At 35.5% G+C, this 18,601-nt stretch overlaps 1 pseudogene; it reads right to left on the bottom strand.

Moving 5' to 3' along the window:
* Positions 1-11,434: 11,434 nt before the first annotated feature.
* Positions 11,435-17,729, bottom strand: LOC101342702 (swi5-dependent recombination DNA repair protein 1 homolog pseudogene; annotated as a pseudogene).
* Positions 17,730-18,601: the final 872 nt, after the last annotated feature.

The following is an 18,601-nucleotide window of genomic DNA, read 5'->3' as shown; positions in this document are numbered from 1 at the left end:
CATACTTAGTACATTCCACTTTCCAATTATTAATTGGATGTTTGCAGCTATTTCTTTGAGTTGTGCCATATCAGCACATGTAGGTCCTGAAAGCTTTTTCCATCCCTATCATTAAGTTCAACTCTACTTTGAGTAGACAGCTCTTCCTTAGTTGTATTTTGAGTGCTTTCCAATCATTTCAGACAATGTTCTGCAGCTATTCATAAGGTTTTCACTGGTTAATATTTTTAGATCACCAGATCCTTCTTCCTAATCTCTCTTAATCTGGAAGCTCCATTGAAACTTGTCCTCCATGGGTGATCCTGCTGGTATTTGAAATACCAGTGGCATAGCTTCCAACATCACGGCAACACACAAGCCCCCACAGTATGACAAACTGACAGATGAGTGACTACCTAGTCAGCACCCAAAAATATTTACTTGTTGATATTCATACAATAGTGGAACCAGGAAGGGAAGATCTTTGTTGAACCTGATTTAACTCAGCCTTCCTGTGTAACTTTCATGGTATACCAGGAATCTAATTACATAGATTGCATATCGCTACATAAATTGAGGGCATGTGTACAATGATGTCAAAGCCTAATAACTAAATTTATCTTCTCCTTTGATAATTAACAGCGGAGTAAGAACTATACTGGTAACATGTTCCTTAAAAGAAAGAAAATTCTGATTAGCACAGCAAATATAATTGTGGTGACAAAATCATCTAAAATATATATATATATATGTTTTGTCTTTGAAGAGCTCAAAATCTTTAACAACTCATAAAACACAGGGAGGAAAAAAAAACTTCAAACAGGCCTCCAGCAAGTTTCAAAAAGGAAAATTTAGTATTTGGTAGATGGAAATGATCCCCAGTGGCCCAGAGCCATGAACAAGGTCACTAAATAGACAGAAAAGCTTTCTCAGGTCTGGCCCCTTCGTTGTGTATCTACCATGGCGCCCGTATTCAGAGCAGACCACATGACACTGAAAACTGCCAGGAACTCCTGGCTGAGTGAAGCAAGAAACACGATCTGTGATGGTAACCTCTGGTATACGTCATGTGTACCAAGACCTTCTGAGACCTTCACTGCATTCTGCAAAAGGTAGAATAACATTTGAAGTCAATAAATTGGGGGTTGGGGAAAGCGATGAAAGAAACACAAGCTGGTAGAGGATAAGAGAGGCAAAGTAGCAAACTCATTATTTAAGAGGAGTGGGCTGTGTTGACATCCAACCAGACCACTTACGGTTATATGACCTAGGTCTAATTATTTAATCTTTCTGAGTTTCCTTGCCAGTAATATTAGGATTAAAACTGCATCTACCTCATAAAATCAATAAGATAATCAACTCAAAGATATAACTATACCCAATAATTACTCTCATGTATTAAATGTTCGTTAAAAGCCACTAAAGATATCAAGGTTGCAAACTAGAATGAAAAGAGTTGCACTTTAGGTTTAGAAACTCAAGAGCATGTTTTCTTCGGAATCTTTCTAAATCAAATAACTTATTCTTTAATTTTTTGTTTGGATAATAGCAGATTCATGTGCTTGCACTATAAAATATTAATACTAAGGACAGTCTCAAAAGACAAAATTCATACCTTCCACCATTAAGAAAAGGGTAACTTACCTAATGAACTATCAGAAAGTAGACTTTTGAAGAAGGAATAACAAATGATAGTTTTCTCTTAGAAATTATTCCTAGATGGAAATAAAGAAATTCAAACTTTTATTGTTTGTTAGAAATATTCAACTCTGTATGTACATTTCACAATGTAAAGAAGCCAAACAAAATAAAACAATGACAAATAATAAACACAATCCAAACCCATTGCTGTAGAGTCCATTCTGATTCATAGTGACCCTATAGGACAGAATGGAACTGCCCCATAAGATTTCCAAGTCTGTAAATCTTTACAGAAGCTGACTGCCGTGTCTTTCTTCCACAGAGCAGCTGGTGGATTCAAACCACCAACTTTTCATTTAGTAGCCAAGCACTTTAACCACTGCACCACCAGGGATCCTTTGACAATTAATATATGGTTACTATTCTTGAGTCGATGGGATACCAACTGAGATGTTCCAAAAAGTGGATGCAATGCTGGGAGCGCTCACTCATCTATGCCAAGAAAGTGGAAAGACAGTTACCTGCCCAACGGATTGGAAGAGATCCATATTTGTGCCCATCCCAATGAAAGGTGATCCAACAGAATGCAGAAATTATTGAATAATATCATTAATGTTACATGCAAGTAAAATTTTGCTGAAAACAATTCAAAAACAGTTGCAGCAGTACATCAACAGGGAACTGCCAGAAATTCAAGCCAGATTCAGAAGAGGATGCGAAACAAGGGATATCATTGCTGATGCCAGATGGTTCTTGGCTGAAAGCAGAGAATACCAGAAAGATGTTTTCCTGTGTGTTATTGACTATTCAAGGGCATTTGACTCTGTGGGTCATAACAAATTATGGATAATGCTGTGCAGAATGGGAATTCCAGAACACTTAATTGTGTTCATGGGAAACCTGTACATAGGCCAAGAGGCAGTTGTTCCAACAGAACAAGAGGATACTGTGTGGTTTAAAATCAGAAAAGATGTATATCAGGATTGTATCCTTTCACCATATATATTAAATCTCTATGCTGAGCAAATAATCCGAGATGCAACACTCTATGAAGAACACAGCATCAGGATTGGAAGAAGACTCATTAATAACCTGCAGTATGCAGATAACACAACCTTGCTTGCTGAAAGTGAAGAGGACTTGGAGGACTTACTGATGAAGATCAAAGATTACAGCCTTCAGTATGGATTATACCTCAACATAAAGATAACAAAAATCCTTACATCTGCACCAATAAGCAACACTATGATAAACGGAGAAAAAATTGAAGTTGTCAAGGATATCATTTTACTTGGATCCACAATTAATGCTCATGGAAGCAGCAGTCAAGAAATCAAGCGACATATTGCATTGATCAAATGTGCTGCAAAAGACCTTTTTAAGGTGTTAAAAAGTGAAGGTGTCACTCTGAGGACTAAGGTGCATCTGACCCAAGCCATGGTGTTTTCAATCTCCTCATATGCATGCAAAAGCTGGGCAATGAACAAGGAAAACCAAAGAAGAATTGATACCTTTGAATTAAGGTATTGGCAAAGAATCTTGAATATACCATGGACTTCCATAACAATGAACAAATCTGTTTTGGAAAAAGTACAGCCAGAATGCTCCTTAGAAGAGAGAATGTCAAGACTTCGTCTCACGTACTTTGGACATGTTATCAGGAGGGACCAATCCCTGGAGAAGGCCATCATGCTTGGTAAAGCAGAGGGTCAGTGAAAAAGAGGAAGACCCTCAACTACATGGATTGACACAGTGGCTGCAACAACGGACTCAAACATAGCAACAATTGTAAGTATGGCACAGGACCAGACAGTGTTTCTTTCTGTTGTACATAGGGTAGCTATGAGTCAAAACCAACTGGACGGCACCTAACAACAACATTCCCGAAGAGTTTGGAGTCTAATAAGGAAAAAGTATATGTGTAAATAATTATAGTACTAATTATATTAGCTGGTGAGTGCTATATAATAAAGGTGTCTCAAACCTCCTAGAGTATAGAATCTGAGTGATAAGGAGGAATTCATTGTAAATGTGAATATACACTGGATGTGGAAGGATGACTTGGGCAGGAGAAAAAAATGTATTTATATTCCTTAAATGGATACCTTTTTCGATGCCTTCTCTAGAATATGAGTTGTTTAATGTTATGTGTCAGCTTTGCTAAGCTATGGTGACAAGTTGTTTGGTCAAATGCTAGTCTAGTTGCTGCAGTTACATGTGATTAAATTGGTTGGCCTTAAGTAAAGATTACCTTCTATAACACGGGTAAGACTCAATCATCAGTTGAAGGCCTTAAGAGAGAAAAAGGATATGCTCTGCCTCCAGACTAAAAATATACATTTTGCCAAAACTTACTCTCTCTTCACTCCTCCCATAATCTCACCTATGGATTTTGAGACACAAGACTGCAGAAGTATCAAGCCTGTTGCCTGACCTATGAATTTGGATTTGCCAGCCCACCACAATTAATGCGATTCAGGTTCTTTATGTAAATCTCTCTCTCTCTCTTTCTCTCTCTCTCTGTCTCTCTCTCTATATACCTATGTCTATGTATATCTGTATATATATCTATATAGACAGAACCCTGACTAAGACAAGATATAACCAAACAGATGACTGACTGCCCTTCCTGCTCCCCACCAGAAAGAATTACTGTAATGATGAGGAAGAATTGCCTGAATGTGTTTGATCACTGCCATGACTATTTGAGTATCCACCAGAAGTTTTCAAGGTAAGATTAATGCTTTGATGGCTCCATACAACTTACAAACTATTTAGAGAAAGAATCATTTCTTACTCAACTTTGTATTCGTTAGCACCTACAACAAACAGCGTGGCACACAATAAGTACTCAATTTTTCTTTTTTCATATTGTTGTAGAGGACATAAAGAGCCGGTATCTTGGAAAACTGGTATGGTGCTTCCTTAAAAAACTAGAAAAAGAACTACCTTATGATCCAGCAATCCCACTCCTAAGTTCAAACACTAGAGGCCTAATAAAAGTGATACGAACATACATATGCACACCTATATTAATTGCAGCATTATTCACAATAGCAAAAAAAAAGGAAACAGCCCAGGTACCTTTCAATGAATGAATGGAGAAGCACAATGTGGTACATACATACAATGGAATACTACGCAACCAAAAAGAACAATGCTGAGTCCACGAAGCATAACATGGATGGATCTGGAGGACATACACTAAGTAAAATAAGTCAATCATATAAGGACAAATATTGTAGAATCTCAGTTTTGTAAGCAGACAAACCCACTGCTGTTGAGTCCAGTCTGACTCACATCAATCCCATAGGGTTTCCAAGGCTGTAAATGCCGAGGGTGTTCTTCCCTTTGGTTTTCTAACTCCAGGTCTTTGCACATTTCATTATAATACTTTATTTCGTTTTCTTGAGCTGCCTTTGAATCTTCTATCCAGCTCCTTTACTTCATCATTTCTTCCATTTGATTCAGCTACTGTACGTTCAAGATCAAGTTTCAGAGTCTCTTCTGACCTCCATTTTGGTCTTTTCTTTCTGTCCTGTCTTCTTTTTTTGCGTTCTTCATATATGATGTCCTTGATGTCATCCCACAACTCATCTGGTTTTTGGTCCTTAGTGTTCAGCGCATCAAATCTATTCTTGAAATGGTCTGTAAATTCAGGCGGACTATACTCAAGGTTGCACTTCCACTCTTGTGGACTTGTTTTAATTTTCTTCAGCTTCACCTTGAACTTGAATATGAGCAATTGATGGTCTGTTCTGCAGTCGGCCCCTGACTTTGCTCTGACTGATGATACTGAGCTTCTCCATCATCTCTTTCCACAGCTGTAGTCCATTTTCTTCATGTGTATTCCATCTGGCAAGCTCCATGTGAATAGTCATTGTTTAGGTTTTAGAAAAAAGGTATTTTCAATGACTAGGTTGTTGGTCTTGCAAAATTCTATCATGCAATCTCTGGCATCGTTTTTATCACCAAGATCATATTTTTGAACAACTGATCCATTTTCTTTGTTGCCAACTTTCACATTCCAATCACCAGTAATTATCAATGCATCTTTATTACATATTTAATCAATTTCAAACTGCAGAAATTGATAAAAATCTTCAATTTCTTCATCTTTGGCCTTAGCAGTGGGTGCCGTAAATTTGAATAATAGTCTTTTTAAGTGGTCTTCCTTTGTAAGGTATGGATACTGTCCTATCACTGACAGCATTGTACTTCAGGATAGACCTTGAAATGTTGGTTTAGACAATGAATGTGATACCATTCCTCTTCAATTTGTCATTCCCAGCACAGTAGACCATGTGATTGTCTGATTCAAAATGGCCAATACTAGTCCTTTTCAGCTCTCTAATGCCTAGGATATCAACGTTTATGTGTTCCATTTCATTTTTGACGACTTCCAATTTTCCCTAGATTCAGACTTCTTACATTCCATGTTCCTATTATTAATGGATGTTTGCAGCTGTTTCTTCTCATTTTCAGTCATGCCACATCAGCAAGTGAAGGTCCCAAAAGCTTTACTCCAACCACATCATGAAGGTCGACTCTACTTTGAGGAGGCAGCTCTTCCGCAGTCATATTTTGATTTCCTTCCAACCTGAGGGGCTCATCTTCTGGCACTATTCCCAAAAATGTTCTGTTACTATTCATAAGGTTTTCACTGGCCAATTTTTTCAGAAATAGATTGCCAGGTCCTTCCCAGTCTGTCTTAGTCTGGAAGCTCCGCTGAAATCTGTCCATCATGGGTGACCCTACTGGCATTTGAAATACCGGTGGCATAGCTTCCAGCATCACAGCATTATGCAAGCCACTACAGTACAACAAACTGACAGACAAGCGGTGGTCCAATACCTAATAAGTAGAAATTCTAGTACTAAAACTAATATCCTCCAACCTGAAGTTGAAGAAATATTTCTGCTATATCAATCCACCTCCCATCTTTTCCATATTCTTTAATTCATGAGTAATTGAACTGATTTGCTTTCTCCTTGCAGATGTTTCATGGAATATCACTATTATTTAAAACAAATATATTAAACCCTCCGTTAAAGCAAAATAGAGAAAATCTGAAAGTTATTCTGCATCTGTTTTTGTTACACATGGTAACCAAAGAGACAAAAACACCCACGGACCCTACTTGTGCTACCAGTAGTTGAGTATTGGTGTTTTATGTCCTTGATAGTCGTATATATTTTTTTTTTTAAGAGACAGAAGATAAACAAAAACTCTATGTACTGTTTCCTCTGTTTGCAAGAACTGTGACCTTTGACTCTTATAAATCTATTCAAAGCTGAAGTTTAGAGTTTGGGTGTTTTAGGAATGTTCAAAATATAGCTTCAGATTTATAGAGCTGCAAACTTTTCTTGGATTTTCATGGTCCATTTTATTTGATAAAACTTAACTGGTAAACAAAGTGGCTGCACATCCTCTACAAAACATCCATTAGGTTATCTTACTTTATACCAAACTAGAATTTGTTTGCACAAAGAATTAATGAGAGGGGTTATTGAAGGACTTGAAACTCTTTTCTTCTTTCCACTAAAGAACAAATTGTTTTCAATGCTAGCACTAATGAATGCAAATAAAACCAAGTGGTATCCTAATGTACAATGTGCTTTTAGGGAGACTAGCTCTACTTTTAAAACAGAAAAAGATGTTTCTTTTAAGAAGTCTGTTGGGAGGGCTTGATGTTATGACAGTTGAGGTTTCTATTAGTGTATATAAAGGCCACGGTCCCCAGTTAGCAGTGAGTTAGATCTCAGGAACTTGAATAAGGCAATTTCCGTAAGTACTATTTTAGTCTTATTCTTTGAAATATAGCCCTATAATTACGGATAGGTATTATACCTTTTATAATTAATGTATCATTGGAGTTGAAATTAGCTGCAATTAACATAATGCATTTGTGTATATAGAAACACTTCAGTTTTGAGAAAAAGCCTGCCTCTGTAAATTCAACACTTCAAAACAGATTTTAAAATTTTTCTCTGGAGTAGATCACTGAGTACCATTGCGTGGCCACCTACTAGACGTAGGTAATGGCAGTGCTAACCTTTCTGACTGAAATCTTGAGTCCTCAAAATAGAGACAGAATGTCTTACTCCCATCTTTGAGGAGTTATCCTAAAAGTTATGTTGATACCCAGCCACTGGATCATACCCAGTGTGGAAAGATTTTCAACCACTCTATTTCATCAGGGAGATTTGGTGGTGCAGTGGTTAAGAGTTTGGCTGCTAACCAAAAGGTCGGCAGTTCGAATCCACGAGTTGCTCCTTGGAAATCCTATAAGGCAGTTCTACTCTGTCCTGTAGGGTCGCTATGAGTCAGGATCCATTCAGCAGCAATGGGTTTGAGTTTTTATTTCATCAGAGTAACAGCTTTTAAGTGCTTGCATCCAAGAGGATACAGAAGAGGGTCCTTTTATATTAACTGTTAGCTTAAAAAAATAAGAAAACAATTAACCTTACTATAGTTTATTTTATAGATTGAAACTAGCTATATTACTCAGGCTATAGGACAGAGGAATTTAGAGATTATATTATAGCGGAATTAGGGATTTTATTAAATTAAGTAGAAAAAATATTTACAATGATTTTTATTAAAATGAGGAGTAGACATAAAAATCTTTTGAGTTATAAAGAGGTTTGTTAGTTGTCTCATAGTAAAGTCCTTAAAAGAGTTGGACTATTTGAAAATGAGTTACAAATTTTTCTTTTACAAAAATAAAACCAACTGTTCCAAATTTCTGACCTTTTCTGTGATGAAAAATGCCTGCTTAGCAGATATTTAAACACACACACACACACACACACACACACACACACACACACACACACACATCCTTAATATGTCCAAATGCAAAAGAGGCAGTTTTAATAAGAAGTAAAAAAAAAAAGATTGTTTTGGAAAATAATTCCTGCTATCAAGAGGGAATTTTGAAGACAGATGTTTGGCAGTGTTTTCATCATTATGCAACTTTGTTACAGAAAACAATTTAAGTGTGTCAACTATAAAACACTCATCCGCATGCTTTGAAAATGAATTCTATGTATTTTATAGAAATATGTACTAATTTGTTAATATTTTATTTAGGACTTTTGCATCTATTCTCAGAAATGAGATTAACCCATAATTTTTTCTTGTGCTCTCTTTCTCTCTCTCTGGCTTTGCTGTTTTGGGAAGCTTTCCTTATTTTGCAAAGAATGCCTAAGATAGATGTTACCTATTCTTTGAAGATTTGGTGAAAACTGTGTATAAAATTATTTGTGCCATTTGTGGATAGGTTCTTCACCACTGATTAAGTAACAATAATGCTATTTTTATTTCATCTGCTGTCCATTTTGATAATTTACATTATTCTAGAAAATTGGCCAGTTCACCCAAGTATTGGTATGAAATTTCTCACAAAACTTGAAGTTGATTTTTATTACCTCTGTTCTACATGTATTTATGTTCCTTTTAAAAATCATATTAATATTTTTCTATGCCTTACTTTTTTTCTTGATTAGTTTTGCCAGATTAAGTGTATTTCTTCTTAGTCTTTCTGAAGAAAAGGCTTGGTTAATTCCCTGTTTCTTTGTTTTTTGTTCAACTAATTTTTGTTCTATTGTTATTACTTCCTTCTGTCCATTATCTTTGAGTCTAGTCTAGTCTGTCTCTCTTCTCTTTTTAACTTTTGGTGTTGAGATCTTAGCCCATTAACTTTCAATTTATCTTCTACTATACTATCATGGAAACCCTGGTGGCATAGCGGTTGAGTTCGTCTGTTAACCAAAAAGTCAGCAGTTTGAATCCACCAGCTGCTCCTTGGAAACCCTATGAGGCAGCTCTACTCCGCCCTATAGGGTCGCTTTGAGTCGGAATCAACTTGACGACGGCAGTGAGGTTGGTTTGGTTTTGGTTTATAGTATCATATGATTTTAAGAAAAAACTCCCTACAAATACTGTTTTTGCTGCCTTCTAAGAGTTTGATAGGCAGTGTTTTGTTGTTGTTGTTGCTAGGTGCCGTCAAGTTTGTTCCAACTCATAGAGACTCTATGTACAACAGAACAAAACACTGCCCGGTCCTCTGCCATCCTCATTATCTTTGTTATGCTTGAGCCCATTGTTTCAGCCACTGTATCAATCCATCTCATGTAGGGTTTTCCTCTTTTTCGCTGACCCTCTACTTTTCCAAGCATGATGTCCTTCACCAGCGACCGATCCCTCCTGATAACATGTCCAAAGTATGTGAGATGAAGTCTCACCATCCTTGCTTCTAAGGAGCATTCTGGCATGCAGTGTTTTATAGCTATTTAATTCTAACTTTCATTTTGATTTCTTCACATTGTAGTGGTTCAAACCACAGTCTCTGGAGTCAAATTGTCTGGGCTTTTAATGTCAGCTGCATCATTCCTTGGATCTGTACTTTAGTTTTCTCATCAGCAAAATATTAATATTAGTATAATCTACCCTTAGGGTTTTATGAAATGTATATAGTGAACATGGCATAGTACTTAACCCATGATGTTGGCTTCCATCAACATCAACATCATTTTCATTAACATCATCATTATGAGATCCATGAAATATTTTGATAGTGTTGCGTTGAAATTCAAAACATATGCATCTGGGGGTCTGTTTTAACATAGAGATTTATAATTTTATTGCCTTACTGTCAGAAAATATCATATTGATTCATTGATGTTTGTTGCGATTTGCTTTGTGATTTTTATAGAAGGTTCATGTGTGTTTGGAACAAAAGGTCTATCTTCTAATTGTTGAGTGAAGAGTTTTATACAGATGAATTAGACCAAACATGTTAACTGTGTTATTCCATTTGTCCATATACGTAATAAATTGTATGCTTGATCTATCACTACCTCACAAAATTGTGTTAAAATCTTCCATATGGATTTGTTAATTTCTTCTTGAAATTATTTAAATATTGCCTCATATATTTGAGAGTATGTTGTTAGTTAAATACAGGTCCAAGACTGTTACATCTTCTTGGCAAATAGCTGGTTTATCATTGTAAAATGACCCTCTTCACACATAGTAATATTTTTTTTGTTTCAAGTCTATATGGTGTGATATTAATACAGTGTTTGTTTGATGTATAGTTTTCTATTTGTTTACTTTTGACCTTTCTGTGTCATTGTTTTGCTGTGTTTCATATAAAGGAATTCATAATATTAAAAAAAAATAAAAACAGTGCTTTAACTTATCTGTTTTATCAGCTTACATACATTGTGATAATTTTATACATTTGTATTCCTCCCTTGCATTTTGTATGGTGTCACACTCTTTATTTTCCTCTCCTTTCCTGACTTCTAATGAATTGATTGAATTATATTTATTATCTCTTTTCAATATTTAGAAGTCCTTTACTGGAAACGCTTATGTTTTTGGTCTGTTTGTTTTTAAATTTTGAACATATGAGTCTAATTATCTGCTAGATCATACAGATGGTAATACGTGGTAACTGAATGAAAACAAGGGTCATAAATTTAGGAGAGAAGTATGCATTTTTAGACCAGTATAGGATTAGACATTCACCAGATTGGATTTTTTTTTTTAATATTTAAAGTAAATCTTTTTGAAGCAATAAACAAAACAATTTATTAAGACTAGTTTCCAGAAATTGTCCATATTATTTTTAAACATTAACTTTTTTTTTACATTTCTTTATATGTCAAGTTTTCTTTGGTAAATTTTTCCAAAATACTGAATTTTCATTTCATAACTCATAATGCATATTTATGTAACATAGTGTCCTAAATTGATGTCCAGCAGAATAATTTCCTCTAAGTTCTAATGGTTCATAACTTCACTTTAACATGTATAAGTATTTTTTAATCAAGTTGTCATTCTCAAAGAATATTCTCGGAATATTCTGAGAAAAAATTATACATTTCTAAAGTATTCTTCACGTTTGTTGTAGTATATTATCTAACCCTGTTAACATCTAACCTAAGAGGTCTATCAACTGAGTAAGTTTTAGCTTCTTGTTCTCCTCAGATGTAACGGACTGCAACTCATAAAGCAACAACTGGCTGTAGCTTCTCCACTTCTTTATTAACAAGTGCTGAGACAGATCATTCTTCGATCTAAACATTTAGCCTCCATTTGTCTTCTTTCTCCAGAAACTCCTTCATCAGTTTTGCTTTTTTCTTTGTTTAATCCTTTTTTGGGAAGATTGCCATTCACAAAATCATTTGGAGAGCATCGCATGACCTACTATCAGGCGATTTAGATTCACATGCATTGATACTCTTGATGGTATTCTTCAAATATGTACTTCCTTCAAATTCACAGTTTTAAACTGTCTTGAAATTCCAAACAGTTTTCTTCTGTCGAAGATGCTTGTTTCTCTGAAACGTTCTCATCATTTTCTTCATTCTCTACTTTAAGATGTTTTATTGCATTCTACCAGTACCAGTTGTTATTGAACTGGTTCCGGCTCATGGCAACCTCATGTATGTCAGAGTAGAATTAAATGAAGATCTTATTTTTCTAAATCGTTTTCTAACAGTTACACTCAGTGTTTTCTATAACTGTTTTGTATAAGGAGATGGTCGATACTCACAGGCCCATGAGAGCTAGATAAAATCACAGTTGAATCTGGTCAACCTTCCATCTTGAAAATGAAATCTTGTTTTACCTCACTGAAAAGGACCTCGACTAGTCACCAAAGCAGATTCCCAAAGAACTCCAGCTCTCAGAAAACCACTTGCTACGCAGCACACTCCTGCCCTCCACCATTTCCTGGGAGCGTAAAGTCCTGTTTTTAACAACATACTTGTCTCAATAAAGTCTAACCTGCATGAATATTTCTATTCTCCACTTGAACAATAAAAGAACTTTAAAATGCTTTAACAATAATCATCTCCTCCCACTCTGCTTGTTGGTCTGATTGTTTTTCTAAACAGTATTTTACTGTCATTTTGCCCTAAAAGTACCCAGATTTAGCTTATTAGTAATTGTTTTTATAGCCATTATTTATTTAGCCATGTATTTATCTTTCTTTTGCTTCTCTTAGCATATTTTATCCTACTCCTTCCTTCTTTGTTCATTTTTCTTCCTTCTTAAATATAGCTTTTAGTAGTCTTGCAGTGAATTTCCATGAGAAGTAAGTCTGATTTATCTTTGCTTAAGAATTACTTGATTTTACCTTAGCTTTGAATAGAAAATTTTTCTGAACATAGAATTCCAGGTTGATAACTATTTTCTTTCAGCACTTTTCTCTCAGTCATTAACTTCTGGCTCCTATTGCACCAACGAATGTCTTCTGTAAATCCAATTGTTATTCCGTTCTTTAATCTTTGATCACTTTTAAGACATTATATTTGCTTTGGTAGTGTTATACAGATTCCCTAAAATGTGTCTAGGTCCCTAGGGGGTGCAAGCAGTTTCTGCTCTACTGTTAACCTGAAGGTTGGTAGTTCAAACTCACCCAGCAGCACCGCAGAAGATAGTCCAAGCAATCTGCTTCTGTTAAGATTACAGCCAAGAAAACCATATGGTACAGGTCTACTCTGTAACATATGGGTTGCCATGAGTCAGAATCGACTTGACAGCAACTAACAACATCATAATGTGTCTAGATGTATATTCTTTTTATTTAAACTACTTAGGATACAATGTATTACGCCAATCAGAAGATATATGATTTTATTAATTCTTCCTCTGTCTATTATGTTTTTTCCTCAAACTCCTGATAGTTGTATGTTAGACTTTGTCACTCCCATGTCTTTAAAGTTCTACTTCTTAGTGTTCTTTTTCATTCTTTCTGTGGCAATCTAGATTATCTCTTCAAATAGATTCTCCAGTTCATGAATTCTCTCTTTCATTTTGTTTAATCTGTGGTTTCTCTTGACCACTGTATTAAAAAAAAAAAAAAAAATTTTTATTCCTGCAAGCTACAATTTACCACCCCTGTCCTTTTTATCCAATCTTTCTCCCTTGCTCTTTAATTTCCATTAATTCCTATAACATTTGAAAAATAATAGTATCTCAGATTATCCATTATTTCAAATTTTCAGAGTATTATTCTCATTTTTAATGCCTCTAATATATGCTGGATTGTTTCTTCATAGGCTTTTTTTTTTTTAATTTGTGATATCATCTTTACCTATGGAAATCTGTTAGATATTTCTGTTTACATTCAGTTGTGGAAATATTTTTATGTAGTGGTTTTACGTTTACTTCTGCAAAGAGCCCCCATGCACGAAGCAGACTGGGATTTTGACTTCTCATAAGAAAATTATTTTCCCATCAGGATACCTGATCAGGGACCATATTTTTTTTACCATTTTTTCCTGGACTGATCTATAGGGTCATTTAGCTTTCTTATAGAAAAGGAAAAACCCTCTCATGGCTCGGACTAATGCAAGCATGAACATTCTAGTGTCCTGTTACCAACCAAAAACCAAACCTGTTGTGGTCTAGTCAATTCTGACTCATAGAGACTCTATAGGACAGAGCAGAACTGCCCCATAAGGTTTCAGGAGTGGCTGGTGGATTCGAACTGCTGACCTTTTGGTTAGCAGCCAAGCTCTTACTGTTTATTGTGTCTCTGGGTGAGTGTGTGAAACCCTAATTGTTGTCTCTCAGAGTCTACCTTAAGATATGACATACTCTGCACCACAGCTCTTTAACTTGCACACTTTCCACTACTTCTGGGTTTCTTCTTCGTTTATCCCAACGAGGGTTTTTTTTTTTTGTTATTCAAGCTTAAATATACATTGTATTTCTTTCCTTTTATCCAGAATGTCAATATTTTTGTTTTTGTCTTTGTTTTTAGAGCAGAAAGTTCTGTGTTAGTTCAGTCTACCATGTTGCCAGAACTGCAAGCAGCAATATGGTTGTGCAAATTATTCTGTGATGTCTTTAATACATTTTTGTAATTTTATATAATGTGTAATATTAGGAGTCTTATTAATTTGGAAAATGACATTGGGGAGAGTTTATTCAATGTCTACTTATGTATCTAAGAGAAAATAATTATAATTTGAATAGTTACAGATAACGAAGTACATTTAGAAGAAATATGGTTACAAAATGAATGAGGAATGACAAGAGACAAAGACATTTTGCAAAGAATGAGCTTCACATTATAAATGAAGGATTAGAAACATTACAAAAGCATTTATTAAGATATCATTTGCATACTATTAGCCACTAGCCCTCACATTTATCCTCTTACTGTTTTTGTTTCCCTTTATTAGCCTATCACAAAAGAAAAAATTAGCAAAAAGTAGTAAGATAAAGTCAGGTTATAAGCAAATTTGTTCAAAAAAGAGGAATCAGTATTTTTTCTCTTGCTGAAGTAATTGACTAAATCCTTAATAAACTTACACAGGAGTCATTAGGTGTGTTCTTTAACGCTCTATTTTCTTCCTTCTGGACCCATAGTACTTCCTGTTCCTGTAAAGTTCAACATGGTCAATGGACTTCTTTGAACAATGAATGTGAGTATAAGTGAGGTGTTACCTTCTAGGGAAAAAACTTTACAGGTGAACGATCCATCACATTTCGTTCCCTCTGCTGCAACAAACACCAACAGTCCAGTTGTATAGATGCTCTCAGTCTGATGTACGACCGGGTCCCAAGCAAACCCAAGATGTACAGGTAGTATAAGTAAGAAGTAAACCTTTGTTGATTTAAAACACTGAGATTTTGAGGTTGTTTGTTACTACAGCAAAGCCTACACTATCTTCACTAATTAAAAAAACCAGATGCTGTTGAGTCAGTGCCAACTCACGGTGACCCCATTGTGTTAGAGTAGAACTGTGCTCCATAGGATTTTCAATGGCTGATTTTTTGGAACTAGATCGCCAGGCCTTTTTTTCTAAGGCATCTCTAGGTGCACTAAACATCCAGCTTTTTGATTAGCAGCCGAGTGCATTAACTGTTTGCACCAACCAGGGTTCTGGTAAATTTTTTCCCTGGAGAATGCTTTTGTTATGGAAAATGTTCTGAGCATATTTCACAATGATTACTCTTCGCTTCTACCTGCCAGAGTCAGATCTTTCTGGTTATTCACTGAAAACCTAGTGGGGTTCCTCAAGGTAAGGTCTATGAAAGTATGGCTGTCTCCTAAGACTGTACATACACAAGTTTCTCACACTCTCATGCTAACCCATGCTCAGCCTCCAGAAATTCATCAAAACTACCATTTGAGTGTTCCTAACAGATTATGGCTCCATAGGCTTTCTGCTCCAGGCATGCAGAGCTCAGCTCTGACTCTGAATTTGCCTGTCTCTCACAAATTTGAGGTGAGAGTTTGACCTGCAACTTCTGTTCTCTAATGGGTCCAAGAAAAGACATTAATTTTCGGTTTGTTTAGCTTTTTTCTTATTGTAATGATTGAAGTGACAACATCCAAACTCTTTCCGTTTCAGAGCTGAAGCTGGAAGTCCTATTTAAATTTTTTATTCAATTTATAATTCTTCCCACCACATAAAATCACTGCTTTTATCCATTACCTATGTTTCAGTCTCACATGATTTTATTGTGTCATGGAGTAAAAATACATATAAGTTCTTCTCTATCTATGTGGGACAAAATTGTCCACAGAAGTCAAGTCTTTGCAGATTTTACAAAAAATAATCAAAAGCTGTTTTTATAAAATAGAGGTGACCATGCATTAGCCCTTCAATCCAAAGAAAGAGGAGCATTGTTCTGTTTAAAAAAAAGAAAGAAACTTGAACTAAGGTTTAGATATTCACATAAGCTGATGCATGAGAGTATAAGTGGAAGCAAGAACAGGGGTTGGATTTCCTGAAGCATATTCACCTTGTATGTTGCCCTTGCTGTACTGATTCAGAGCGAAGGGTGTGTCTCACAAATGCTTAAGGCATGTTCCCGTAATACTTCATTATGTGCCAAGGCAGTCATCATCCCCTGCAAAGTAGCGGTGTCTGGGAACAAGTTATCATTCTGAAATAATAAAGGCTGTTCATTTTATTGACATTTAAACTGCATGAGAACATTTATGACTGAACTCATATATATTTCTCACCGTGAGTATGTGGCATTAATTATCAGCAGCGCTCCAGGGAAGGGTATGTTTATAACATTATGAAGCAGATCTTTCTTTATAGTCAAGGATGTTTGCATTTGGTGGGAAATTATTGTGTCAGTTAATTTGGTCTGGTCTCTGATGACATCTTTCTGTAACCATCAACATCCTTCTTCATGGTTTACTTTTCATAAATATTTGATATTACATTCTATACCATACTGGTAGAAAGTTGTGTTTGATATTGTAAAATGCTACAATTTAGGCATTATTTGACTGGAGTTAGCTATCTGAGTCAGATTCATTTAAAAACAAACATGATTTATAGTAAAGGAAAAAGAATATAAATTATAATAGTCACTATTACCTCATATAAGATAAAACGATCAAGTAATTATGTTAGCTGGCATGTCTAAAAAGCTAATAATACTAATAAAAGTAATAATAAGTTATTTTCAGCCATATATTGGGAGGAAAAATCTTTAGCTCCTTCTTATTATGACAAAAGTTTTTAATTGGATACTTTTGTAAAGAACCAGAAAAGCTTTATGATAGCCTTATAGAACGAATCAATCCCTAAAGTCATCTGCAGACAAAAAAAAAAAAAAAAGGTTTTTTCTTTATTTTTCTATATTTATTCATCAGATGAGTAAAGAGCTTACTGTGAAATGATCCACCCTAAAATTCTCAATCCATATAGTTGGGTCAATTACTGAAATATCAACCTTAACTCCAGAGCTTAGAAAGTTTAAAATTAAAAACGAGGTGTTTAAAGCATTATTTCATTTCATTAGAATAGCTCAGTTGAAGATGGACATGAAAAGGTCAGAACTGGTTAAAAGCATGGATTTTTCCTGTTGGACATTTTTGTGTTAATGTCTCAATGTTTCTACTCACTAATTAAGTGTCCAATTCCAAGTATCTGAACTCTCTGAGCCTGAGCAGAAAAAAACCTCTCCATTTCTTTTATCTGTAAAATGAGTTTGACAGTATCTCCCACTTGATCTGTGATGAGATATAGGAAGTAAAGTGTAAGAAAAAGTTCAACGTAATGTCTGGCATGAAGCAAACCTTCAATAGCTATTTCAATACCCAGATTCATCTCCTTTTCTCTTTTAACCCAACTGATAAAGATACTTTCAATTTATTGGCTAAGAAAATGGGATAAAATTCCCCTTGGGGGCTACTTTTATTTAAAAATGCTCAGATACATAACTATGATGTTTAGTGTTTCAGGGAACATAGTCAAATTAGACCTGACCCCTGCTGTATGATTATAGTTTAATAAGGGAAGTAGCATAGACACACATCCCATCTATAAAAATAGGAGCATCAATGATTACAAGTGATGAGTGGCCAAGAGGATCTTGAATTATGTTGGTGGTTTGGAGGTCACTGGATGTTAATTAGAGAAACTGCCCTGGAAGGAGTGGGCCTTGAACTGTAATTTGAAGGAAGAGAAGGGACAAGATGAGACAGAGGGAAGACACAGTCCAGAACAAACTTTTGGGTTGACAGGGAATAACAAGGTCAAGTGGAACAGTGCTCTTAACTTGGGGAAGCACCCACCCAGGCAGGTGCTCAGGCCCCTCATTCCACCTACAGTTACCCAGAACTCTCAAATATTCACTGCTGAGTCTGCTCTGAGGGAGAAGTTACCCATGCTGTAAGCTTTTTTATTCTCCTTCCTTCCCTCCTTTCAATCAAAATGCACCTGTCCTGTATTTAGACTACTTCAGTATCCTGTTCTCTGTTTTTGAAGTAGATTAAGCTCATCTGACATATTTACTAATATGTGACAAACGTACTTATAAAGTACAAATCCACATTATCCATAAAAAGCAGGAATAAAAATTTGAATCATTTTTCTTTGAGTTATCCCAGAATCTGGTAAACAAAATAAACTCAACTTGTAAAAAATAAAAATTGAAAATGGATAATTTTCCAAAGAATGTGCTGACATACACCTAATAA

The sequence above is a fragment of the Trichechus manatus genome, unplaced genomic scaffold (genome assembly GCF_000243295.1).
Source record: "Trichechus manatus latirostris isolate Lorelei unplaced genomic scaffold, TriManLat1.0 scaffold00174, whole genome shotgun sequence".
Lineage (NCBI taxonomy): Eukaryota > Metazoa > Chordata > Mammalia > Sirenia > Trichechidae > Trichechus > Trichechus manatus.
Note: the sequence above shows the minus strand (reverse complement) of the source record. Positions and strands in the feature narration are given on the sequence as shown.